The sequence below is a fragment of the Scyliorhinus torazame genome, chromosome 5, assembly GCF_047496885.1.
Source record: "Scyliorhinus torazame isolate Kashiwa2021f chromosome 5, sScyTor2.1, whole genome shotgun sequence".
NCBI classification, from domain to species: domain Eukaryota; kingdom Metazoa; phylum Chordata; class Chondrichthyes; order Carcharhiniformes; family Scyliorhinidae; genus Scyliorhinus; species Scyliorhinus torazame.
In genome coordinates, this window is record NC_092711.1 from 148,811,791 (window position 1) to 148,829,165 (window position 17,375).

Below are 17,375 nucleotides of genomic sequence, written 5' to 3' on the forward strand. Positions count from 1 at the left end.
GCATTTTTTTACTCCCCCCCCCCCACCCCCACGATTTTCGGCGGACTTTGGGGCTGTTCCGGGCGTCCAGCTGGGCCGGTTTTATAACCGGCGAGGAAATCCACGCGAGTGTCTGGCGGCCGGAGCTGAGGTGTCGGGCCCGGGACGCACGCATTTGGAGCAACGGGGGCGGAGCCAAACTGAGGATGAGGCGGCAGGCCCGAAGCCAGGACGCAATGTAGTGGAGATGTTCCACACCGGGTGGCTCCCGCCTAGAGTGTGTTTTTTTAAAGAAGTCGGAAGTCCGGCCCCAGGGGACGTTTTGAGGAATATTTTTAAAAACTTTTTTTGGAAGAAATTTTTTGTTTTTAGATTGTAGAAAGAAAAACAATAAGTCGTTAAAAGATGCAAAAAGGGCTCTCCGTCCGGGCCTGGGCGGGAATGGCGCATCCTCGGGGTTGGTGGTGACTCACCCAGCAGCCTGCCCTCTCTCCCCGGGTGTGGGGATGTCGGAGCCCCACCCGGGTGTGGGGATGTCGGAGCCCCCCCAGGTGTGGGGATGTCGGAGCCCCCCCCGGGTGTGGGGATGTCAGAGCCCCCCCCCCCCCCGGGTGTGGGGATGTCGGAGCCCCCCCCGGGTGTGGGGATGTCGGAGCCCCCCCCGGGTGTGGGGATGTCGGAGCCCCCCCCGGGTGTGGGGATGTCGGAGCCCCCCCAGGTGTGGGGATGTCGGAGCCCCCCCCTCCACTGTACCACGAGTGGCGGCGCCTGGAGCTCTGCGCCCTCCACAACCTCCTGCAGCAGCCGCTCTTCACCCAGCAGCAGCTGGATGGGCTGAGCGGCCAGCTGGCTCCCGACTCTCTGGTGAATCCACATCGCAGTTTGTTAGGAACCGGGAACTATGATGTCAACGTCCTCTTGGCTGCCTTGCTAACTCAAGGTCTCGTTGCGATTTGGTGGGATAAACGCAAGTCGCTCAGCAGCTTGGTGCTGAGCCGGGTCCATGGCTTCATCCTCAACATTCCCTCCAACATGACGCTGGGCTTTGTCTCGCTCCCCATCCAGCGCAAGCACTGGGTGGCAGTCAGGCAAATCAACGGGGCCTACTACAACCTGGACTCCAAACTAAAGGCCCCGGTTCCTATCGGGAATGAGGAGGAACTGACGAAGTTCCTGCAGGACCAGATCACCCAGGATGCCTGTGAGCTGCTGCTGGTGGTGCCGAGGGAGGTGGAGGAGGACGGAAGCTGGCTGCTTGCTCCCTGAACGCGAGACGCGGGAGATCGGACAGCGGGAGCGGGAGGGGGGAACGTCTCGCCGCCGATGGCGGGCTGACTCAGACCTCCAGCTGTGACGGATGAAGCCAGCGCGCTGGGGAGGTGGAAAAAATAATTGGAAACTCTAAATTTATTAAAAAAAGAACTTGAAATGTTTAAAGAGACAATATCAGCAGGACTGTTATTGAATCATTGCCTCTATCATTTCCTATATTGATCCATCGTCACATAGTTTAAGTTCATTGACCAGACTGAAACAAACAGGAATGGGGTTTTAATACATAATATTATGCAATGTTGCTTGATGGTACAGTTAGAACTCAGCTCAATTCCTCGAGGTCACTCTCTCATTGGGAATATCACATCATTAAATAAAAGAATGACAATGTTAGGGGTGAAAATATTCACACGATGACCTGAGTATAAGTAAAAAAAGCAGTTTATGATGTCAGAATTCTGGGAGGGAAGGTCTCAGACTCCACAGCCTGTGACAGCACCTTCTCTCACTTGAGCTAAAGCTCACATGGGATAATATACAGATTCAAGGGGCGGAATTAGTTGTTTTATCATTTACATACAATCAATCAACTGTATTCATGTCACACTTTTTACATGCAGTCAATCAATTTTCCTGGCATACCCAATTATCACATATATGGTTAAAGTGGGTGTTGTCTTACCCGCCCCTAACTTCATACAGAAGTCATTCAAAACTAACTAATGTGCCCTGTCTACAGCCTTAGACCTTGAGCTTATCAAGGATACATTGCAAGTCTTGTTCTGTGAAGCTGTTATCAGCGGCTGTTGGGACACTCTCTATACATACCCACGCTTGGGTCTCATGAGACAGTTTACAGGGAATGTGGCTTGTCCAGCCATTTTATATCACAAAATAGCTAACAGCCATTTTGTGTCTTTTTTGTGCATACACTATCTATTTCTACAAATTGCCTCTTCTAAACAGGCATCTAAGCCAATGAGTACCTTTTGTTTCATCAGAACTATTCAAAAGTAATACGGGAGCACAGATGTAGTTGCAGGGCCACCTATAATTTATGTCATAGTCCAGTATCACAAAATGCCCTCCAACACCCCCCCCCCCCCCCCCCCCCCCCCCCCCCCACTTTTTGTCATGGAAGATGTTTACAGAACTCCAACCATATTCGGGTGTCCGACCAGTCAGGGTTGGAAACTGGTGCGGAGGCAGATGTTGTAGCCTTCGCCTCATTGATCGCCTGAAGACGGATCCTGATGGGTTGAAGAGCAACCTCTCCACCCTGTGCCCTGGCGTGGCGGGGGGACCAGTTGGAATTCTTGACTCTTGAGAAGGTTAAGTTTGAACTGAGGGGAAGGATGGAGGGGTTCTACAATTCATGAGCATTATTCATTATGCACTTTCAAGAACTGGATAACATCGAACATTAGTTGAGGTGGTGGGTGGGAGGGTTGGGGGAGGGGGAGGGGGGCTGTGTGTATTAATGGCGACTATGGGTGATTCCTGATTCCTTTTTGTCATTTGTTTATGTGAACATGCAAGCTAATGTTTGTGGTTTGGTGGGAGGATGGGATCGTTGTTATTGATATGGGGATTGACATATTTGTTACTGATTATTGTTGGGTGTAAATTTGGGAGAAAATGTGAGAAAAGAGGAGAATAAAAAAATATTTTTTTAAAAACTCACTCTCAACATTTTTTATCACCCAAATGTACTGGGGAGTTAAAATTGGACTGCTACCAAACTCGTCTTATCTTTGTTTTGGAACAGACTGACCTAAACATGGGTTAGTTACTTTCGAACCTATCTCTTAAATCCAAGCGGTTGGAATTTTACTTAAATCAGAGTTTCACATTAGATGAAGTTTCGTTTCCTATCCAAACTAATTATAAACATTTTTTTAGAACTAAACACAATAAAAAACCTCTTATTAGCATCTCAAATGGAACAGTAAATTCATTTGTTACATTTTTAACTATAACTGTTGCTAACTCGCCAGAACAAGGGAGGGGAGAATATATGACTGTAATGTTTAGGGCAGCCTCCCCCTTGGTAATCGCAGGAGGAGCTGTACTTGTCCTTATCTACTTGCTCTGAAAGGCCTTGGTTTAAAGTTTGCAAAAATGCTTTTTCACAGACGGAGTTTTCCTTTGAGACACAAGCCTGTATTTCATTTCCAGCTGTCCAGCTGAATGGTTTCATTTTATCGTTCAGTTTCCTGTGTCTTCAGGCAGGTAAAGTGACACCATTGCCATTCCTCAGCAAATTTGTGTTCCTTCAGGATTAGTCTTACCCTGTGGGTTTACTAAATGTCTCTCCTTTTCCTTCAATTCTCAGTATCTATTGGTTCTGGCCACAGGGAGATGAGGCTCAGTATCCTCGGCCCAAGGGCGATTGGTGATTGTGTTTTATCCACTGGGGCGGCCCCACCCTATCTGCCCAACTGTGTTGCTGCAAACTGCAGCCACCGGCTGGACTGGATTGTCTCATTCCTTTGTCTAATTATTCACTAAATATAGGCTGCTCAGAATTATTACCCCTTTTGTTCTCTATCCTTCTTCTGACCCATCCGCCAGCTTTCCTGTCCCCCAGCCGTAAGGTGTGGGTCCCAACCATCTTTCTGCATTAACTGAGATTGATGTTCCGCTATGAACCCTGTGATGGAGCTCACGGCTCCTCAATCAGAACCCGGGACATTCTTTCTTTTTGTATTCGGCAATATTTATTTATTTATTTTCTGATGCGATGGAGAAAGAAATCTAACAAATAGACAAAGGGAAAGAAAATTCAGTGAACTATGCGGCTTCAACTAGACACTCGAGTGAGCATTGGCCCACTTGCATGGCTTCAACAACCTGTGCAGCTTCAACCAGACGCTCGAGTGAGCGTTGGCCCATCTCCGCGGCTTCGAATCCGTCAGTCATGTTAGCATGGCTTCAACCAGAATGGTCCGCCTGCGTTCATTCCCTGGTGCGCGGTTTCAGATAGACACGTGAATGAGTGTCAGTCACGCCTGTGCAGCTTCGTCGACGTTGGTCACAGCCAGACATAGTGTTCGAGCTAGGAGGGCCAGGCACGTCGAGGATCACCGAGGGTACTGGGCGCGGGGGTGGGGGGGCACCACGCCACCAGGAGTGGGATAACGTACAGCACAATAAATACCTCTTTGCACAAACATTATGACATTATGATGCCTCTGTCACTTTCTTCTGCAATGCGGGCTGACCCCTGGTCCCTTTGCCCATCTCTCCAGGCATTCCCCCCTCCCTCCCCCCACCACCTGACGTGGCACCCACCCACCCTCTGGCCGTGGACGTCCCTGAGGCTCTGTCCCATGCCCTGGGTGTGCAGATGCTGCGTGTAGGCTCTTGTCTCCCGAAGTGTTCAGGCATCAAAGTTTGATTGCAATGCTAGGCAATGACTCCCACATGCGACAAGGCCTGCCCACCCACGGGAATCCACTTGGCATCTGTGAAGGGCTCACTTTAAGGGCTTACAATTGCCAATTCCCTATCAGCAATAGCCTTCAGCCACGCAGCCAGAGGCCTCAGCAGCCGGTGGGGGTTATGGGTGGTCGTTGGGGCAGTTGGGCAGGGACAAGGGTTGCCCCCGGCCGGACCGGGAACACATGATCCAGGGGTTGGCATGGTGGTGCCCGAGTGGTTACCACCCCCAGAGCCTCCCCCCATCCCGGCCCATAGCGACCCACCCCTGCGGAAGGTCCCCCACCCCCCGACAAGTACTGGGACAGCATGCCCAGCGCCCCCGGACTCTTTGCCTGTGAGCAAAGATGTCTACACACCTCCTCGGCTCACCACAGGAGTCCTTCTGCCTGGTTCAAGCTTTTCAAAAGAAATACTAATCAGTGCCAGTGGACATGGGCTGGCTCTCATTAATTGTATGGAAATGGGGCTGAAGAGGTGATAATTGGTTTCTCACCTCGCTACGGCGAGATCCTGATTTCACCAAGGGGAGTGGGCCAGTTGCATCGCAAACTGTTTGGCGTCTGGCGCAGATCTCGTTTTTGGCATTTCCCGCTATTCAGCGGCCTCGTTACTTTTGATCGAGAGCGCAACGAGGCCGGAGAATCGCGCCCATAGTCTGTAGTGTCAGTCGTGGCTCAGTGGGCAGTTCTCTCACCTCTAAGTCAGAAGGTTGTGGGATCAAATCCCAGTCCAGGGACCCGAGGGCAAAAATCACATCCAACATTCCTCATCTCAGCACTGAGTGAGTGCTGCACGGTCAGAACAGCCTTCTTTCAAACAAGATGTTAAACTGAGGCCCTGTCTGCCCCTCTCAGTTGAGTGTAAAAGTTCCCACAGCCACTATTTTGAAGAAGAGCAGGTGAGTTATCCCCAATGTCCTGGTCAATATTTATCCCTCGATTAACATCACTAAAAACAGATCATCTGCTCATTATCACATTGCTGTTTGTGGGATTTTTGGACACTAAGGAGCAATTTAGCGCAGCCAATCCACCTAACCTTTGCACATCGTTGGACTGTGGGAAGAAACCGGAGCACCCGGAGGAAACTCATGCAGACACAGGGAGAACATACAAACTCCACACATCTCTCATTACTTTAGACATGAATACAACAAAACTGTTTCTTACTATCCCTTTATCTGATTCTATACAATCCCTTATTCATGGTTTCAAATGTTGAGGCTAATCAGAGCTTGAAGGTCTCTCTTGCCAGTACATTTATCCTCATTGCACATTCTTTACAGACACAGAAAGTAAGCATTACATTTTTTACAGCAAGTAAAACTGTCTTTTAACATAACAATTGATTCATTAACTGTAACTCAATTAAGTCTCATTACTTATTCAATCATCTGTCTGACAGGTAGCTAATTAATACAGTAATCTTCAATTAATACATTTGGTTAATACAGGATACAGTAGTTCAAAGACAGTTTTGTAGAATACAATAGCTTACTTTCTTACTAATTTTGATCGGATGGAACGATGAATCTTATTCTGGAGCCATATGTTGGCAATATATGATGACCAGTAGCTTTTCAAAATTTTGGAACGATTTTGTAGTTTAAACAATTTTGACTCCTTCAGCAGTTTCTGGAAACATTTTGGTTTATACAGTATTCATTTTTAATTAGAAGTCCACTAACGTGCTAGAGTTTAACATGGCTTCCTTGACCTTGTTACTTATAACAGTACAGATGGATGAAGATGATTTTTTAATTAAATTTTGTTACTAAGGCATACCCATCGTTCCCCACATGACAACAGTGGCTACACTTCAAAGCACTTCGCTGGATGTAAAATGTGTGAGGAGATCCTGTGGTCATGAAAGGTGCTATAGGGAATTTCCGGGTGCGGCTATGCAGAGCTAGATCGCATATTCGGCAGCTCCCGCTTGGAACGGACTTTTGGGCTCTTTTACAGGGCCCCCACGACATTTGTTTGACATTTCCCGGTGTGGGAAGAAGACTGCAGCATTCCCCTGACAGTGTCCCCCAGGAATGTTATGTCTTTTGGCTGTCAGACCCGGCAGAAACAGTAAAGGATTTGGCTTTGGCTGCAGGTTTATACAAAAGCCTCTTCCAGCATGCAGGCGGGGGAAGGGCAAGCTTAAAGCTGCAATCTGACTTGACTCTATCAAAGGTGAATTCTAGCAGCAGAGGGAACAACTGTGAAAAGATCTACCAAGGCCATTGAATAAGCAGGGACGAGGCTTCCGGTGGCGGCCATGGAGGAGTAGGTCGCGCATTCGGCAGCTCACGTCTGGAACCGACTCTCAGACCTTTTTCAGGAGTTTCCATAGACTTTTTGGGGCAGACTGGTGAAGCAAACACTGCCAACCTCTATGAAACGGACCAGAAGTGTAACGGCCAAATAAGCGGCACTGGAGCAACGGGAGAAGCGAGGGAAAGAAAACAAAATGGCAGCGGCCAGGGACAAAGGGGAGCTGCAGGAGTTCATCAAGCGCTGCTTCGAGGAGATGCGCAAGGAGATGTTGGCGCCTATGCTTTCGGCAATTGAAGGACTTGGGATCACGCAGAAGGCCCACGAAGCTAAGATCCAGGAGGTACAGAAAAGAGTCAGTCAGAACGAGGACGAGCTCGTGGGCCTGGCGGTGAGAGTGGAGCAGAACGAGGCGCTACACAAGAGGTGGGCGGGAAGACTCGAAGACCTGGAGAACAGGTCGAGGAGAAAGAATCTGCGAATCCTGGGTCTCCCTGAGGGAGTGGAGGGGGCTGATGCCGGGGCATACGCGATGCTCGAGGCGATGATGGGCACGAAGGCCCCTTCGAGGCTGCTGGAGTTGGACGGGGCACATCGGGTGATGGCGAAGAAGCCCCAGGCAAATGAGCCGCCAAGGGCGATGGTGGTGAGGTTCCACCGGTTCACGGACAAAGAGTGGGTCTGAGATGGGCCAAGAAGGAGCGGAGCAGTAAGTGAGACAATGCAGAGATCCGAATATACCCGGACTGGAGCGGGTTTCAACTGGGCCAAAGCGGCGTTGTACCGGAAAGAAGTGAAATTCGGAATGCTGCAGCCAGCGCGACTGTGGGTCACATACAAGGGCCAACACTATTACTTCGAAACGCCTGAAGAGGCGTGGACCTTTGTACAAGCCGAAAAGTTGGCCTCTAACTGAGGGTTTGTGAGGGTAGGGGTGATGTTTGAGGTTTGATGTGTGATGGTTGTTGTATATAGGGGGTCAATCACGCGCAGGAAATGTTACATGGGCTGGGGGAGAGAGACAAGGCCGCGACAGGAGCTGCGCCAGAGGGGGCGGAGCGGGCTTTGGAAAGTGCGGGGTGTTTTCCCGCACGCGGGAAGAAAGGTGGGAAAAGGAACGAAGGAATGCATTTGGATTGGGAGACTCCCACGCGGGGAGGTCAATGGGACGGCGGGGAAAGCCGGGGTCAGCAGGCGTCAGCTGACTTACGGGAGTGACATGGGGGAGCAAAAAAGCTAGACAGGGGTCTAGCGGGGGGTAGGGAAGTGCGGGGGGGGGGGGGAGGGTTGCTGCTGCACTGGCCGAAAGGGAATGGGACACAGAAGAGGTGGTTGGGACGGGGGTCCCCCCTCTGGGGGACTGGAGGGTGAGGGAGGCGTGGACACGGGACTGGCCCAGAAAAGGAGATGGCTAGTCGGCGGGGCGTGGGGGGGAGGTGAGAGCCCCTCCAATCCGGCTGATAACGTGGAATGTGAGGGGCCTGAATGGGCCGGTGAAGAGGGCTCGAGTGTTCGCGCACGTAAAGGGACTGAAGGCGGACGTGGCCATGCTCCAAGAGACACATCTGAAGGTGGCGGACCAGGTCAGCTTAAGAAAGGGATAGGTAGGACAGGTATTCCACTCGGGACTGGACGCGAAGAATAGAGGGGTGGCAATATTGGTGGGAAAGCGGGTGTCATTTGAGGCCAAGACTATTGTAGCGGACAATGGAGGGCGATATGTAATGGTGAGCGGTCGGCTGCAAGGGACGTGGGTGGTGTTGGTAAACGTATACGCCCCAAACTGGGATGATGCAGAATTCATGAAGCGCATGTTGGGGCGCATTCCGGACCTGGAGATAGGAGGCCTGATAATGGGAGGGGACTTCAATACAGTGTTGGATCCAGCACTGGACCGCTCCAAATCAAGGACTGGAAAGAGGCCGGCGGCAGCCAAGGTACTTAGGGGGTTTATGGATCAGATGGGGGGAGTGGACCCATGGCGGTTTGCAAGGCTGCAGGCCAGGGAACTTTCTTTCTTCTCTCATGTACACAAAGCCTACTCCCGGATAGATTTCTTTGTTCTGGGTAGGGCGCTCATCCCAAGGGTGGAGGGGACGGAGTATTCGACTATAGCCGTTTCGGACCATGCCCCGCACTGGGTGGAACTGGAACTGGGAGAGGCGAGGGACCAACGCCCGTTGTGGCGGCTGGATGTGGGACTGCTGGCGGACGAGGTGGTGTGTGGGAAGGTGAGGGGGTGTATCGAAAGGTACTTGGAGGCCAACGACAACGGGGAGGTGCGAGTGGGGGTGGTATGGGAGGCGTTGAAGGCGGTGACCAGGGGAGAGCTAATTTCCATTAGGGCTCATAGGGAGAAGACAGAGGGTATGGAAAGGGAGAGGTTAGTGGGGGAGATTTTGAGAGTGGACAGGAGATACGCAGAGGCCCCAGAGGAAAGATTACTTGGGGAAAGACAACGGCTCCAGATGGAGTTTGACCTGTTGACCACAGGGAAGGTGGAGGCACAGTGGAGGAAAGCACAGGGGGCAACCTACGAGTATGGGGAAAAGGCTAGTCGGATGCTGGCACACCAGCTCCGTAAGAGGATGGCAGCGAGGGAAATAGGGGAAGTCAAAGACGGAAGGGGAGCCACGGTTCGGAGTGCGACGAAAATAAACGAGGTATTCAAGGCCTTTTATGAAGAGCTGTACAGATCTCAGCCCCCAGCGGGGGAAGAGTGGATGAGACGATTCCTAGATCAGCTGAGATTCCCGAGGGTGGAGGAGCAAGAGGTGGCTGGTTTGGGGGCACCAATTGGGTTGGAGGAGCTGAGCAAGGGTTTGGGGAGCATGCAGGCTGGGAAGGCCACGGGACCGGACGGATTCCCGGTGGTGTTCGACAGGAAGTACGCAGACCTGTTGGCCCCGCTACTGGTGAGGACCTTTAATGAGGCAAGAGAGGAGGGGACCTTGCCCCCGACAATGTCGGAAGCGACAATTTCTTTGATCCTAAAGCGGGACAAGGACCGACTGCAATGTGGATCGTACAGGGCGATCTCGCTCCTCAATGTGGATGCAAAGTTGCTGGCAAAAGTGCTGGCCACGAGGATCGAGGACTGTGTCCCGGGGGTAATCCACGAGGACCAGACGGGATTTGTAAAGGGCAGGCAACTAAACACCAATGTGCGGCGGCTCTTAAACGTGATAATGATGCCATCGGAGGAGGGAGAGGCGGAGATAGTGGCAGCTATGGACGGGGAGAAGGCCTTTGACCGAGTAGAGTGGGAGTACCTCTGGGAGGTGCTGTGCAGGTTTGGGTTCGGGGTAGGGTTTATCAATTGGGTTAAGCTCCTTTACAGAGCCCCGATGGCAAGTGTAGTGACAAACCGGCGGAGGTCGGAGTACTTTCGACTGTACCGAGGGACGAGACAGGGGTGCCCCCTGTCCCCCCTGTTGTTCGCATTGGCGATCGAACCATTGGCCATGTCATTGAGGGAGTCTAATAAATGGAAGGGGGTGGTCCGAGGGGAAGAAGAGCATCGGGTGTCGCTATATGCGGATGACCTGTTGCTGTACGTGGCGGATCCAATGGAGGGATGGTGGAGGTCATGCAGACTCTAAGGGAGTTTGGGGAGTTTTCGGGCTATAAGCTCAATGTAGAGAAGAGTGAGCTCTTTGTATTACAGGCGGGGGACCAAGAAAGAGGGATAGGGGACCTACCGCTGAGGAGGGCGGAGGGGAGCTTTCGGTATCTGGGGATCCAGATAGCCAGGAGTTGGGGGACCCTACATAAACTGAATCTGACGAGGTTGGTGGAGCAAATGGAGGAGGAATTCAAAAGATGGGACATGTTACTGCTCTCGCTGGCGGGTAGAGTGCAGTCGGTCAAAATGGTGGTCCTTCCGAGGTTTCTGTTTGTATTTCAGTGCCTTCCCATCGTGATCACTAAGGCCTTTTTTAAGAGAGTAGGCAGGAGTATTATGGGGTTTGTGTGGGCGAATAAGACCCCGAGAGTAAGGAGAGGGTTCCTGGAACGCAGTAGTGACCGAGGAGGGTTGGCGCTGCCAAATCTGGGGAGCTACTACTGGGCAGCAAATGTGGCGATGATCCGTAAGTGGGTTATGGAGGGAGAGGGGGCGGCATGGAAGAGGATGTAGATGGCGTCCTGTAAAGGAACGAGCCTGGGGGCGTTGGTGACGGCACCCGCTGCCGCTCTCGCCGACAAAGTATACCACGAGCCCGGTGGTGGCGGCAACGCGAAGGATCTGGGGCCAGTGGAGACGGCACCGGGGTGCAATGGGAGCATCGGTGTGGTCCCCAATCAGGGGTAACCACCGGTTTGTCCTGGGGAAGATGGACGGGGATTCCAGAGCTGGCATCGAACGGGGATTGGAAGAATGGGGTACCTGTTCATCGACGGGACGTTTGCGAGCCGAGGGGCACTGGAGGAGAGGTTTGAGTTACCCCCGGGAAATGCCTTTAGATATATGCAGGTGAGGGCTTTTGTGAGGCGACAGGTGAGGGAATTCCCATTGCTCCCGGCACAAGAAGTTCAAGATAGGGTGATCTCGGGTGTATGGGTCGGGGAGGGCCTTCTAGATTTCTCCTTCTAGATTTAAAGGCTGATGATATTCAGGTCCCAAGGAATAGAGTGACTCCGTCACATCAAGAGGTTACGTTTGAGATTTCTGTCTGTAATTCCTCCTCTTCTAATATCCTATAAAAGGAGTTTACAAAATGAGTTTACAAAAGTGCAGGATAGAAATTCAGAATCGACAACTCTCGTTTCTATGGAACATTTTATCCTCTCTCATTTCCCAATACCGAGTCTCCAAAGACTACCCCATATGTCGTCTTCAGGGAGCGGATTCGGAGGGGTAGAGTATCAGAGCTATGAGCATTGGGAAAGAGACCATCCTTTTACCTAAATAAATAAATGTGTCAAGCTGAGGGAGCAAAGGATGTCAATGTCTTTAAGAGAGAGAGAGACCTGGGCCAAGCTTTGCAGAGTCTGCACCCTCCCCGGATTCACTTCCTTTCCTTTCAGTTGCTGCAAGTGACCAATTTTAGCCCAGCATGAAAAAAGAAATGGAAAGGGGTGAAAAGAAAGTGTTTTACTCACAGATGTTGGAGACGGGAGGAGGTGTGAAGCTCAAGCTCATTCAGAGTGAGGAGCAGCAGCTTTGCTGGGCAGGAATGAGCAGGTTAACAAGCTCAATTTCCAAAGTCTGCAGGCAGACAATGCGGGATCTCTGATTGGCAGGCGGAGACAAGGCCTTCCGGTCCTCCCAGTTTGCCATTGGTCAATACCCCTGCATGAGGGTCAAGGGGGCGGGTCCCCTGCACATGCGCACCTACCCCGTCCCTTGAACATGCGCAGTCCCGGACCTGGGTGGAGGTCACCGAGCGGCTTCAGCTGGTTGCCTGGAATCCGTGTCTGGAGGAGGTGTCGGGGGAGGGGGAACAATGGGGACGGGACTGCGCACTGGAACCCGCAGACGTCACCGTGGAGCAGAATGATTTGGTATTGGTTGATTCAGGCAGGGCTCCATTGTGACGTCACAATTCGGAGGTTGGACAGTGAGTTTCAGACTAAAACTTCCTCCTCATCTGGGAGCTCAGTGTTTCCCCCTTTCCATTTCCTCTCTCATTCTAGGGGGACATTGGTGACTTGCAACAAATGAAGGGAAAGGAAGTGAATCTAGGGAGGGTGCAGACTCTGAAAAGCTTGGCCCAGGTCTCTCTCTCTCTTAAAGACATTGACATCCTTTGTTCCCTCAGCTTGACACATTTATTTGTCTGGCTAAAAGAATGGTCTCTTTCATAATGTTCACATTAAAGGGGTTAAGCCATTTATTATTATTTCTTGTCTTCTGATATAGTTCTGTGAATAAGTTCTCAATTTTATTTCAGCACTTGAGTCCATGCTGACTTTCTGCAGAACAATTCAGGCTGTCCCATTTCTCCTCGATATCACCATAGAACAAAGAAGAACAAAGAAATGTACAGCACAGGAACAGGCCCTTCGGCCCTCCAAGCCCGTGCCGACCATGCTGCCCGACTAAACTACAATCTGCTACACTTCCTGGGTCCGTATCCCTCTATTCCCATCCTATTCATGTATTTGTCAAGATGCCCCTTAAATGTCACTATCGTCCCTGCTTCCACCACCTCCTCCGGTAGTGAGTTCCAGGCACCCACTACCCTCTGCGTAAAAATCTTGCCTCGTACATCTACTCTAAACCTTGCCCCTCTCACCTTAAACCTATGCCCCCTAGTAATTGACCCCTCTACCCTGGGGGAAAGCCTCTGACTATCCACTCTGTCTATGCCCCTCATAATTTTGTAGACCTCTATCAGGTCTCCCCTCAACCTCCTTCGTTCCAGTGAGAACAAACCAAGTTTATTCAACCGCTCCTCATAGCTAATGCCCTCCATACCAGGCAACATTCTGGTAAATCTCTTCTGCACCCTCTCTAAAGCCTCCACATCCTTCTGGTAGTGTGGCAACCAGAATTGAACACTATACTCCAAGTGTGGCCTAACTAAGGTTCTATACAGTTGCAACATGACTTGCCAATTCTTATACTCAATGCCCCGGCCAATGAAGGCAAGCATGCCGTATGCCTTCTTGACTACCTTCTCCACCTGTGTTGCCCCTTTCAATGACCTGTGGACCTGTACTCCTAGATCTCTTAGACTTTCAATACTCTTGAGGGTTCTACCATTCACTGTATATTCCCTACCTGCATTAGACCTTCCAAAATGCATTACCTCACATTTGTCCGGATTAAACTCCATCTGCCATCTCTCCGCCCAAGTCTCCAAACAATCTAAATCCTGCTGTATCCTCTGACAGTCCTCATCGCTATCCGCAATTCCACCAACCTTTGTGTCGTCTGCAAACTTACTAATCAGACCAGTTACATTTTCCTCCAAATCATTTTTATATACTACAAAGAGCAAAGGTCCCAGCACTGATCCCTGCGGAACACCACTGGTCACAGCCCTCCAATTAGAAAAGCATCCTTCCATTGCTACTCTCTGCCTTCTATGACCTAGCCAGTTCTGTATCCATCTTGCCAGCTCACCCCTGATCCCGTGTCATGATCCTGATCCTGATTCACGAAGTCATTCAGCCAGATAGACCAGCGCGTTCACACTGGGGAGAAAGTGTTCACCAGGATGTGGTGTTCACCTGCTCTACTGCGGGAAAGGATTCTGTGATTCATATCGGCTTCTGACTCAGCGAGTTCATACCAGGGAGAGGTCATTCACCTGCTCCATTTGTGGGATCGGATTCACTCAATTCTCCAGCCTGCGACACTCCAATGAGTTCACACCGGGGAGAGACCATTCACCTGGCTGACTGCGGGGAGGGAGTCACTTGGTTGAAGAATAAAGAACAAAGAAAATTACAGCACAGGAACAGGCCCTTCGGCCCTCCCAGCCTGCGCCGATCCAGATCCTTTATCTAAACCTGTCTTCTATTTTCCAAGGACCTACTTCCCTCTGTTCCCTGCCCGTTCATATATCTGTCTAGATGCATCTTAAATGATGCTATCATGCCCGCCTCTACCACCTCCGCTGGCAAAGCGTTCTAGGCACCCACCACCCTCTGCGTAAAAAACTTTCCACGCACATCTCCCTTAAACTTTCCCCCTCTCACCTTGAAATCGTGACCCCTTGTAATTGACACCCCCACTCTTGGAAAAAGCTTGGTGCTATCCACCCTGTCCATACCTCTCAATTTTGTAGACCTCAATCAGGTCCCCTCTCAACCTCCATCTTTCCAACTAAAACAAACATAATCTACTCAACCTTTCTTCATAGCTAGCACCCTCCATACCAGGCAACATCCTGGTGAACCTTCTCTGCACCCTCTATAACGCATCCACATCCTTCTGGTAATGTGGCGACCAGAACTGCACGCAGTATTCCAAATGTGGCCCAACCAAAGTCCTATACAACTGTAAAGTGACCTGCCGACTCTTGTACTCAATACCCCGTCCGATGAAGGCAAGCATGCTGTATGCCCTCTTGACCACTCTATCGACCTGCGTTGCCACCTTCAGGGTACAATGGACCTGAACTCCCAGATCTCTCTGTACATCAATTTTCCCCAGGGCTCTTCCATTGACCGTATAGTCCGCTCTTGAATTAGATCTTCCAAAATGCATCACCTCGCATTTGCCTGGATTGAATTCCATCTGCCATTTCTCTGCCCAACTCTCCAATCTATCTATATTTTGCTGTATTCTCTGACAGTCCTCGCTATCTGCAACTCCACCAATCTTAGTATCATCTGCACACTTGCTAATCAGACCTCCTATACCTTCGTCCAGATCATTTATGTATATCACAAACAACAGTGGTCCAAGCACAGATCCCTATGGAACACCATTAGTCACCTTTCTCCATTTTGAGACACTCCCTTCCACCACAACTCTCTGTCTCCTGTTGCCCAGCCAGTTCTTTATCCATCTAGCTAGTATACCTTGAACCCCATACGACTTCACTTTTTCCATCAGCCTGCCATGGGAAACTTTATCAAACGCCTTACTGAAGTCCATGTATATGACATATACAGCCCTTCTCTCATCAATTAACTTTGTCACTTCCTCAAAGAATTCTATTAGGTTTGTAAGACATGACCTTCCCTGCACAAAACCATACTGCCTATCACTGATAAGTCTACTTTCTTCCAAATGTGAATAGATCCTATACCTCAGTATCTTCTCCAACAGTTTGCCTACCACTGACATCAAGCTCACAGGTCTATAATTCCCTGGATTATCCCTGCTTCCCTTCTTAAACAAAGGGACAACATTAGCAATTCTCCAGTCCTCCGGGACCTCATCCGTTCTCAAGGATGCTGCAAAGATATCTGTTAAGGCCCCAGCTATTTCGTCCCTCGCTTCCCTCAGTAACCTGGGATAGATCCCATTCGGACCTGGGGACTTGTCCACCTTAATGCCTTTTAGAATACCCAAAATTTCCCCCTTCCTTGTGCCGACTTGACCTAGAGTATTTAAACATCCATCCCTAGCCTCAACATCCGTCATGTCCCTCTCCTTGGTGAATACCGATGCAAAGTACTCATTAAGAATCTCACCCATTTCCTCTGACTCCACGCATAAATTCCCTCTTTTGTCTTTGAGTGGGCCAGTCCTTTCTCTAGTTACCCTCTTGATCTTTATATACTTTGGGATTTTCCTTAACCCTGTTAGCCAAAGATATTTCATGACCCCTTTTAGCCCTCTTTATTGCGCATTTGAGATTTGTCCTACTTTCCCGATATTCTTCCAAAGCTTCATCAGTTTTAAGTCGCCTAGATCTTATGTATGCTTCCTTTTTCATCTTAGCGAGTCTCACAATTCCATCCGTCATCCATGGTTCCCTAATCTTGCCATTTCTATCCCTCATTTTCACAGGGACATGTCTGTCCTGCACTCTAATCAACCTTTCCTTAAAAGACTCCCACATTTCAAATGTGGATTTACCCTTAAACAGCTGCTCCCAATCCACATTCCCTAGCTCCTGCCGAATTTTGTTATACTTGGCCTTTCCCCAATTTAGCACTCTTCCTTTAGGACCACTCCCGTATTTGTCCATGAGTATTCTAAAACTTACGGAATTGTGATCGCTATTCCCAAAGTAATCACCAACTGAAGCTTTAACCACCTGGCCAGGATCATTCCCCAATACCAGGTCCAGTATGGCCCCTTCCCGAGTTGGACTATTTACATACTGCTCTAAAAAACTCTCCTGGATGCTCCTTACAAATTCTGCTCCATCTACGCCTCCAACACTACATGAGTCCCATTCAACGTTGGGGAAGTTAAAATCTCCCATCACAACCACCCTATTGCTCCTACATTTTTCTATAATCTGTCTACATATTTGTACCTCTACTTCACGCTCGCTTTAGGGAGGCCTGTCGTAAAGTCGCAACAATGTTACTGCACCCTTCCTATTTCTTAGCTCTACCCATATTGCCTCAGTGCTCGAATCCTCCATCGTGCCCTCCTTAATCACAGCTGTGATATCATCTCTGACCAGTAATCCAACTCCTCCACCCCTTTTACCTCCCTCTCTATCCCTCCTGAAGCATCTATACCCTGGGATATTTAGTTGCCGGTCTTGCCCTTCCCTCAACCAAGTCTCAGTAATACTAATAACATCATATTCACAGTTACTAATCCAAGCCCTAAGTTCATCTGCCTTACCTGCTACACTTCTCGCATTGAAACAAATGCACCTCAGACCACCTGTCCCTTTGCGTTCATCATCTCTTCCCTGTCTACTCTTCCCCTTAGTCACATTGAGTTTATTATCTAGTACCTTACTGGCTTTAGTTGCTGCCTCTTTACTGACCTCTAACTTCCTAATCTGGTTCCCATTCCCCTGCCATATTAGTTTAAAACCTCCC

General features: G+C 50.0%; 1 pseudogene; it reads left to right on the top strand.

Moving 5' to 3' along the window:
* The first annotated feature begins 705 nt into the window (after positions 1 to 705).
* Positions 706 to 1,245, top strand: LOC140417963 (josephin-2 pseudogene; annotated as a pseudogene).
* Positions 1,246 to 17,375: the final 16,130 nt, after the last annotated feature.